This window comes from Quercus robur, chromosome 4, assembly GCF_932294415.1.
Source record: "Quercus robur chromosome 4, dhQueRobu3.1, whole genome shotgun sequence".
In the NCBI taxonomy this organism is placed as follows: Eukaryota; Viridiplantae; Streptophyta; class Magnoliopsida; order Fagales; family Fagaceae; genus Quercus; species Quercus robur.
In genome coordinates, this window is record NC_065537.1 from 50,543,841 (window position 1) to 50,551,612 (window position 7,772).

At 24.9% G+C, this 7,772-nt stretch overlaps 1 long non-coding RNA gene across 1 annotated transcript; it reads right to left on the reverse strand.

The window, feature by feature from the left end:
- Positions 1–253: 253 nt before the first annotated feature.
- LOC126722862 (uncharacterized) lies at positions 254–6,712 on the reverse strand. The gene is made up of 2 exons (XR_007654049.1): positions 6,590–6,712; positions 254–393 (listed from the first exon to the last, which is right to left on the reverse strand). It is a non-coding gene; the product is annotated as an uncharacterized LOC126722862 (long non-coding RNA).
- Positions 6,713–7,772: the final 1,060 nt, after the last annotated feature.

Sequence of the window (7,772 nt, forward strand, 5' to 3'; positions counted from 1 at the left end):
TTTGTTGAAAAACTTATTTGCTAGATAATTATTCCTACAAACAGCATCAAGCGTCATCTCATAAATCCATTTCTACAAAGCACTGTGGGTTAAATTTAGTTTATTATGATTTGTACGATTCGATTAACACCGAGATTTAGGTTATAATAGTCTAATAGACATTTTGTTACTTTTGTTAATGATGCTTCATAAAAGGTGTGAGTGTATTTGATGAAAAAAAAAAAAAAAAAAACCAAATATTTCAACACCATGATGAAGAGAAAAATAATGTGTTTTCATATTGAAAATGAAGATGAATATGGATGCTATGGACTTTGAAATTTATTGTTTAGAATGTAGAAATAAATTTCCTTGGTCAAAACAATTAGCATCAAAAGAATCATAGAGCTGAACCTTAGTTTCATCTTTTATAAAATTTATGGATTACTTCAAAAATGCCACAAGATTCCTTAATTACATGTAAGATTTTATCAATAGCTCATATTGTGTGATTTTAAGAAAATACCCCCAAAATAACAATAAAAAAAGGACGTAAAAAAACCTTTGTACTATGTTACACGTTCAAGGGTAAAAGTTCACACAATATATATATATATATATATATTTTTTTTTATTTTAAAATTATCTAATGTATTAAAAGAAGTGATTGTTAATCATGGAATAATTAGGTTTAAAAAAAAATATGAACATTAAAATCTAAGAATTAGTCCACTTTTATCGATGATGTAATACATATGGTTCACATTCTGCAATGTCAAAAATTTTTTTTTTTTAATTGAATCTTTTCATTAGAATTAGAAAACAATTAATTCTTAAAACATTTGGTAATTTAAATCGGTCGAGAAATTTTTGATTTGGAAACTTGGAAATAGTAATACAGCACCGTTTTTGCATTTTAGCTTTGGAAACTATAGGGATATAGAAGTAATTCAGTTACCCAAAACCCTAAAATCCCTAGAGCCATTCCTCAGTGCGGTCCACATTCCAAAATTCTGCTCTCCTTTGTTTTTTCCGTTCATTGTTCACCGTGACCGTTGCTGTTGAGAGGTAAGAGGTAACTGTATTCCACTCTCATTTTTGCAATGTTTTATTGTTCCTCTAATTATTAAAGTCTATGGACACAATAAAATCTCACAATTTTTATGCTCTAGATGTTTTGAAAATGTTGTTATGAAAATGTTAGTAAGATTTTATTGTCAATCCTACAAATTTTACTGCTTATTATAGAGTCTTATAAATTGTGCGTCAGTATTTAAAACACACAACATTAAATCTAATTAAGAAATTAATTTACTGTATTGTTGTCGTAACATTAATGAACCAATCAAATTCATTGCTATATCTGCTAAAATTAATATGTTTAGCATTTTCCAATTTCTGTTCATTAGTTGTTAGGAAACTAGTCATTCCCCTGTTTATGTATATATATGTATCTTTATGTATATGTATACATATGTATATATGTATGTATATGTATATGCATACATAGGTATATGTATATGCATACATATGTATATGTATATGTATACATATAGATACATATAGATATATATAGATACATATATGTATATACATATATTTGTATATATATATATATATATGTATATATATATATATGCATATATGTATATATAAATACATACATATATATATATATATATATGCATATAGATACATAGATACATATATACATATAAATACATACATACATATACATATATGTATATATTACATATAGATACATATATGCATATAGATACATATATAAATATACATATAGATACATATATATATGTATATGTATACATATAGATACATATATATATGTAATGTATATATATATATATATATATATGTATACATACATATATATATATATGTATACATATGTATATATGTATCTATATACATATACATATACATACATATATACATATACATATAGATACATACATATATGTATATGTGTACATATAGATACATACATATACATATACATATATATATATATATATATACATATAGATTCATACATATACATACATATATATATACATATACATATAGATACATACATATACATACAGATATACATACATTTGGTGTAGTTAAAAACATCACTACATTGCAACCTTTTCTAACTTCTTCGCATTAACCAATATTGAAAATATATTTGATCGTCGAAAATGAGCAAAAAGTGGTAGATATGTTTCTAGTTTGATTTTTGTATCAAGTGTCATCTCATAAATCCATTTCTACAAAGCACAGTGGGTTAAATTTGGTTTATTATGATTTGTACGATTCGATTAACGCCGAGGTTTAGGTTATAATAGTCTAATAGACATTTTGTTACTTTTGTTGATGATGCTTCATAAAAGGTGTGAGTGTATTTGATGGAAAAAAAAAAAAAACCAAATATTTCAACACCATGATGAAGAGAAAAATAATGTGTTTTCATATTGAAAATGAAGATGAATATGGAAGCTATGGACTTTGAAATTTATTGTTTAGAATGTAGAAATAAATTTCCTTGGTCAAAACAATTAGCATCAAAAGAATCATAGAGCTGAACCTTAGTTTCATCTCTTATAAAATTTATGGATTACTTCAAAAATGCCACAAGATTCCTTAATTACATGTAAGATTTTATCAATAGCTCATATTGTGTGATTTTAAGAAAATACCTCCAAAATAACAAAAAAAAAGGATGTAAAAAAACCTTTGTACTATGTTACACGTTTAAGGGTAAAAGTTCAAACAATATATATATATATATATATATATTTTTAATTTTAAAATTATCTAATGTATTAGAAGTAGTGATTGTTAATCATGGAATAATTAGGTTTTAAAAAAATAAGAACATTAAAATCTAAGAATTAGTCCACTTTTATCGATGATGTAATATATATGGTTCACATTCTGCCTTGTCATTTTTTTTTTTTAATTGAATCTTTTCATTAGAATTAGAAAACAATTAATTCTTAAAACATTTGGTAATTTAAATCGGTCGAGAAGTTTTTGATTTGGAAACTTGGAAATAGTAATATGGCACCGTTTTTGCATTTTAGCTTTGGAAACTATAGGGGTATAGAAGTAATTCAGTTAGCCAAAACCCTAAAATCCCTAAAGCCATTCCTCAGTGCGGTCCACATTCCAAAGTTCTGCTCTCCTTTGTTTTTTTCCGTTCATTGTTCACTGTGACCGTTGCTGTTGAGAGGTAAGAGGTAACAGTATTCCACCCTCATTTTTGTAATATTTTATTGTTCCTTTAATTATTAAAGTCTATGGATATAATAAAATCTCACAACTTTTATGCTCTAGATGTTTGGAAAATTTTGTTATGAAAATGTTAGTAAGATTTTATTGTCAATCCTACAAATTTTACTGCTTATTACAGAGTCTTATAAATTGTGCATCAGTATTTAAAACACACAACAATAAATCTAATTAAGAAATTAATTTACTGTATTGTTGTCGTAGCATTAATGAACCAATCAAATTCGTTGCTATATCTGCTAAAATTAATATGTTTAGCATTTTCCAATTTCTCTTCATTAGTTGTTAGGAAACTAGTCATTCCTCTGTTTATGTATATATATGTATCTTTATGTATATGTATACATATGTATATATGTATGTATATGTATATGCATACATATGTATATGTATATGTATGTATATGTATATGCATACATATGTATATGTATATGTATACATATAGATACATATAGATACATATATGTATATACATATATTTGTATATGTATATATATATGTATATATATAGATATGTATGTATCTATATGTATATATGTATCTATATGTATGTAATGCATATGTATGTATCTATATGTATATGTATGTAGATACATATAGATACATATATTTGTATATGTATATATATACATATACATATATATATATATATATATATATGTATATATGTATCTATATGTATATGCATACATATGTATATGTATATGTATATGTATATGTATATGTATACATATAAATGCATATATGTATATGCATACATATATACATATATGTATATATTACATATAGCTACATATATGCATATAGATACATATAGATACATATATATACATATAGATACATACATACATATACATATATGTATATATTTCATATAGATACATATATGCATATATATATATAAATATACATATAGATACATACATATATGTATATGTGTATATATAGATACATACATATATATATATACATATATATATATATATATACATATAGATTCATACATATTTATACATACATATATATATATATATATATACATATACATATAGATACATACATATACATACAGATATACATACATTTGGTGTAGTTAAAAACATAACTACATTGCAGCCTTCTCTAACTTCTTCGCATTAACCAATATTGAAAATATATTTGATCGTCGAAAATGAGCAGAAAGTGGTAGATATGTTTCTAGTTGAATTTTTGTATTAAGCGTCATCTCATAAATCTATTTCTACAAAGCATAGTGGGTTAAATTTGTTTTATTATGATTTGTACGATTCGATTAACGCCGAGGTTTAGGTTATAATAGTCTAATAGACGTTTTGTTACTTTTGTTGATGATGCTTCATAAAAGGTGTGAGTGTATTTGGTGAAAAAAAAAAAAAAACAAATATTTCAACACCATGATGAAGATAAAATAATGTGTTTTCATATTGAAAATGAAGATGAATATGGAAGCTATGGACTTTGAAATTTATTGTTTAGAATTTAGAAATAAATTTCCTTGGTCAAAACAATTAGCATCAAAAGAACCATAGAGCTGAACCTTAGTTTCATCTCTTATAAAATTTATGGATTACTTCAAAAATGCCACAAGATTCCTTAATTACATGTAAGATTTTATTAATAGGTCATATTGTATGATTTTAAGAAAATAGCTCCAAAATAACAAAAAAAAAAAGGACGTAAAAAAACCTTTGTACTATGTTACACGTTCAAGGGTATAAGTTCAAACAATATATATATATATATATATATTTTAATTTTAAAATTATCTAATGTATTAGAAGAAGTGATTGTTAAATGGAATAATTAGGTTTTAAAAAAAATATGAACATTAAAATCTAAGAATTAGTCCACTTTTATCGATGATGTAATACATATGGTTCATATTCTGCCATGTCAAAATTTTTTTTTTAATTGATTCTTTTCATTAGAATTAGAAAACAATTAATTCTTAAAACATTTGGTAATTTAAATCGGTTGAGAAGTTTTTGATTTGGAAACTTGGAAATAGTAATACGGCACCGTTTTTGCATTTTAGCTTTGGAAACTATAGGGGTATAGAAGTAATTCAGTTACCCAAAACCCTAAAATCCCTAAAGCCATTCCTCAGTGCGGTCCACATTCCAAAGTTTTGCTCTCCTTTGTTTTTTTCCGTTCATTGTTTACTGTGACCGTTGCTGTTAAGAGGTAAGAGGTAACTGTATTCCACTCTCATTTTTGCAATGTTTTATTGTTCCTCTAATTGTTAAAGTCTATGGACACAATAAAATCTCACAATTTTTATGCTCTAGATGTTTTGAAAATGTTGTTATGAAAATGTTAGTAAGATTTTATTGTCAATCCTACAAATTTTACTGCTTATTACAGAGTCTTATAGCTTGTGCGTCAGTATTTAAAACACACAACAATAAATCTAATTAAGAAATTAATTTACTGTATTGTTGTCGTAGCATTAATGAACCAATCAAATTCATTGCTATATCTGCTAAAATTAATATATTTAGCATTTTCCAATTTCTGTTCATTAGTTGTTAGGAAACTATTCATTCTTTTGTTTATGTATATATATGTATCTTTATGTATATGTATACATATGTATATATGTATGTATTTGTATATGCATACATATGTATACATATGTATATATACATATAGATTCATACATATACATACATATATATATACATAAAGATACATACATATACATATATATATATATACATATAGATTCATACATATACATACATATATATATACATATACATATATATATATATATATATACATATATATACATATATATACGTACAGATATACATACATTTGGTCTAGTTAAAAACATCACTACATTGCAGTCTTCTCTAACTTCTTCGCATTAACCAATATTGAAAGTATATTTGATCGTCGAAAATGAGCAAAAAGTGGTAGATATGTTTCTAGTTGGATTTTTGTATCAAGCGTCATCTCATAAATCCATTTCTACAAAGCATAGTGGGTTAAATTTGGTTTATTATGATTTGTACGATTCGATTAACGCCGAGGTTTAGGTTATAATAGTCTAATAGACATTTTGTTACTTTTGTTGATGATGCTTCATAAAAGGTGTGAGTGTATTTGATAAAAAAAAAAAAAAACCAAATATTTCAACACCATGATGAAGAGAAAAATAATGTGTTTTCATATTGAAAATGAAGATGAATATGGAAGCTATGGACTTTGAAATTTATTGTTTAGAATGTAGAAATAAATTTCCTTGGTCAAAACAATTAACATCAAAAGAATCATAGAGCTGAACCTTAGTTTCATCTCTTATAAAATTTATGGATTACTTCAAAAATGCCACAAGATTCCTTAATTACATGTAAGATTTTATCAATAGCTCATATTGTGTGATTTTAAGAAAATACCTCCAAAATAACAAAAAGAAGGACGTAAAAAAACCTTTGTATTATGTTACACGTTCAAGGGTAAAAGTTCAAACAATATATATATATTTTAATTTTAAAATTATCTAATGTATTAGAAGAAGTGATTGTTAATCATGGAATAATTAGGTTTTAAAAAAAATATGAACATTAAAATCTAAGAATTAGTCCACTTTTATCGATGATGTAATACATATGGTTCACATTCTGCCATGTCAAAATTTTTTTTTTTAATTGAATCTTTTCATTAGAATTAGAAAACAATTAATTTTTAAAACATTTGGTAATTTAAATCGGTCGAGAAGTTTTTGATTTGGAAACTTGGAAATAGTAATACGGCACCGTTTTTGCATTTTAGCTTTGGAAACTATAAGGGTATAGAAGTAATTCAGTTAGCCAAAACCCTAAAATCCCTATAGCCATTCCTCAGTGCGGTCCACATTCCAAAGTTCTGCTCTCCTTTGTTTTTTTCCGTTCATTGTTCACTGTGACCGTTGCTGTTGAGAGGTAAGAGGTAACTGTATTTCACTCTCATTTTTGCAATGTTTTATTGTTCCTCTAATTATTAAAGTCTATGGACACAATAAAATCTCACAATTTTTATGTTTTAGATGTTTTGAAAATGTTGTTATGAAAATGTTAGTAAGATTTTATTGTCAATCCTACAAATTTTACTGCTTATTATAGAGTCTTATAAATTGTGCGTCAGTATTTAAAACACACAACAATAAATCTAATTAAGAAATTAATTTACTGTATTGTTGTCGTAGCATTAATGAACCAATCAAATTCATTGCTATATCTGCTAAAATTAATATGTTTAGCATTTTCCAATTTCTGTTCATTAATTGTTAGGAAACTAGTCATTCCCCTGTTTATGTATATATATGTATCTTAATGTATATGTATACATATGTATATATATATGTATATGTATATGCATACATACATATATGTATATGTATACATATAGATACATATATGTATATACATATATTTGTATATGTATATATATATATATATATGTATATACATATAGATACATATATATAC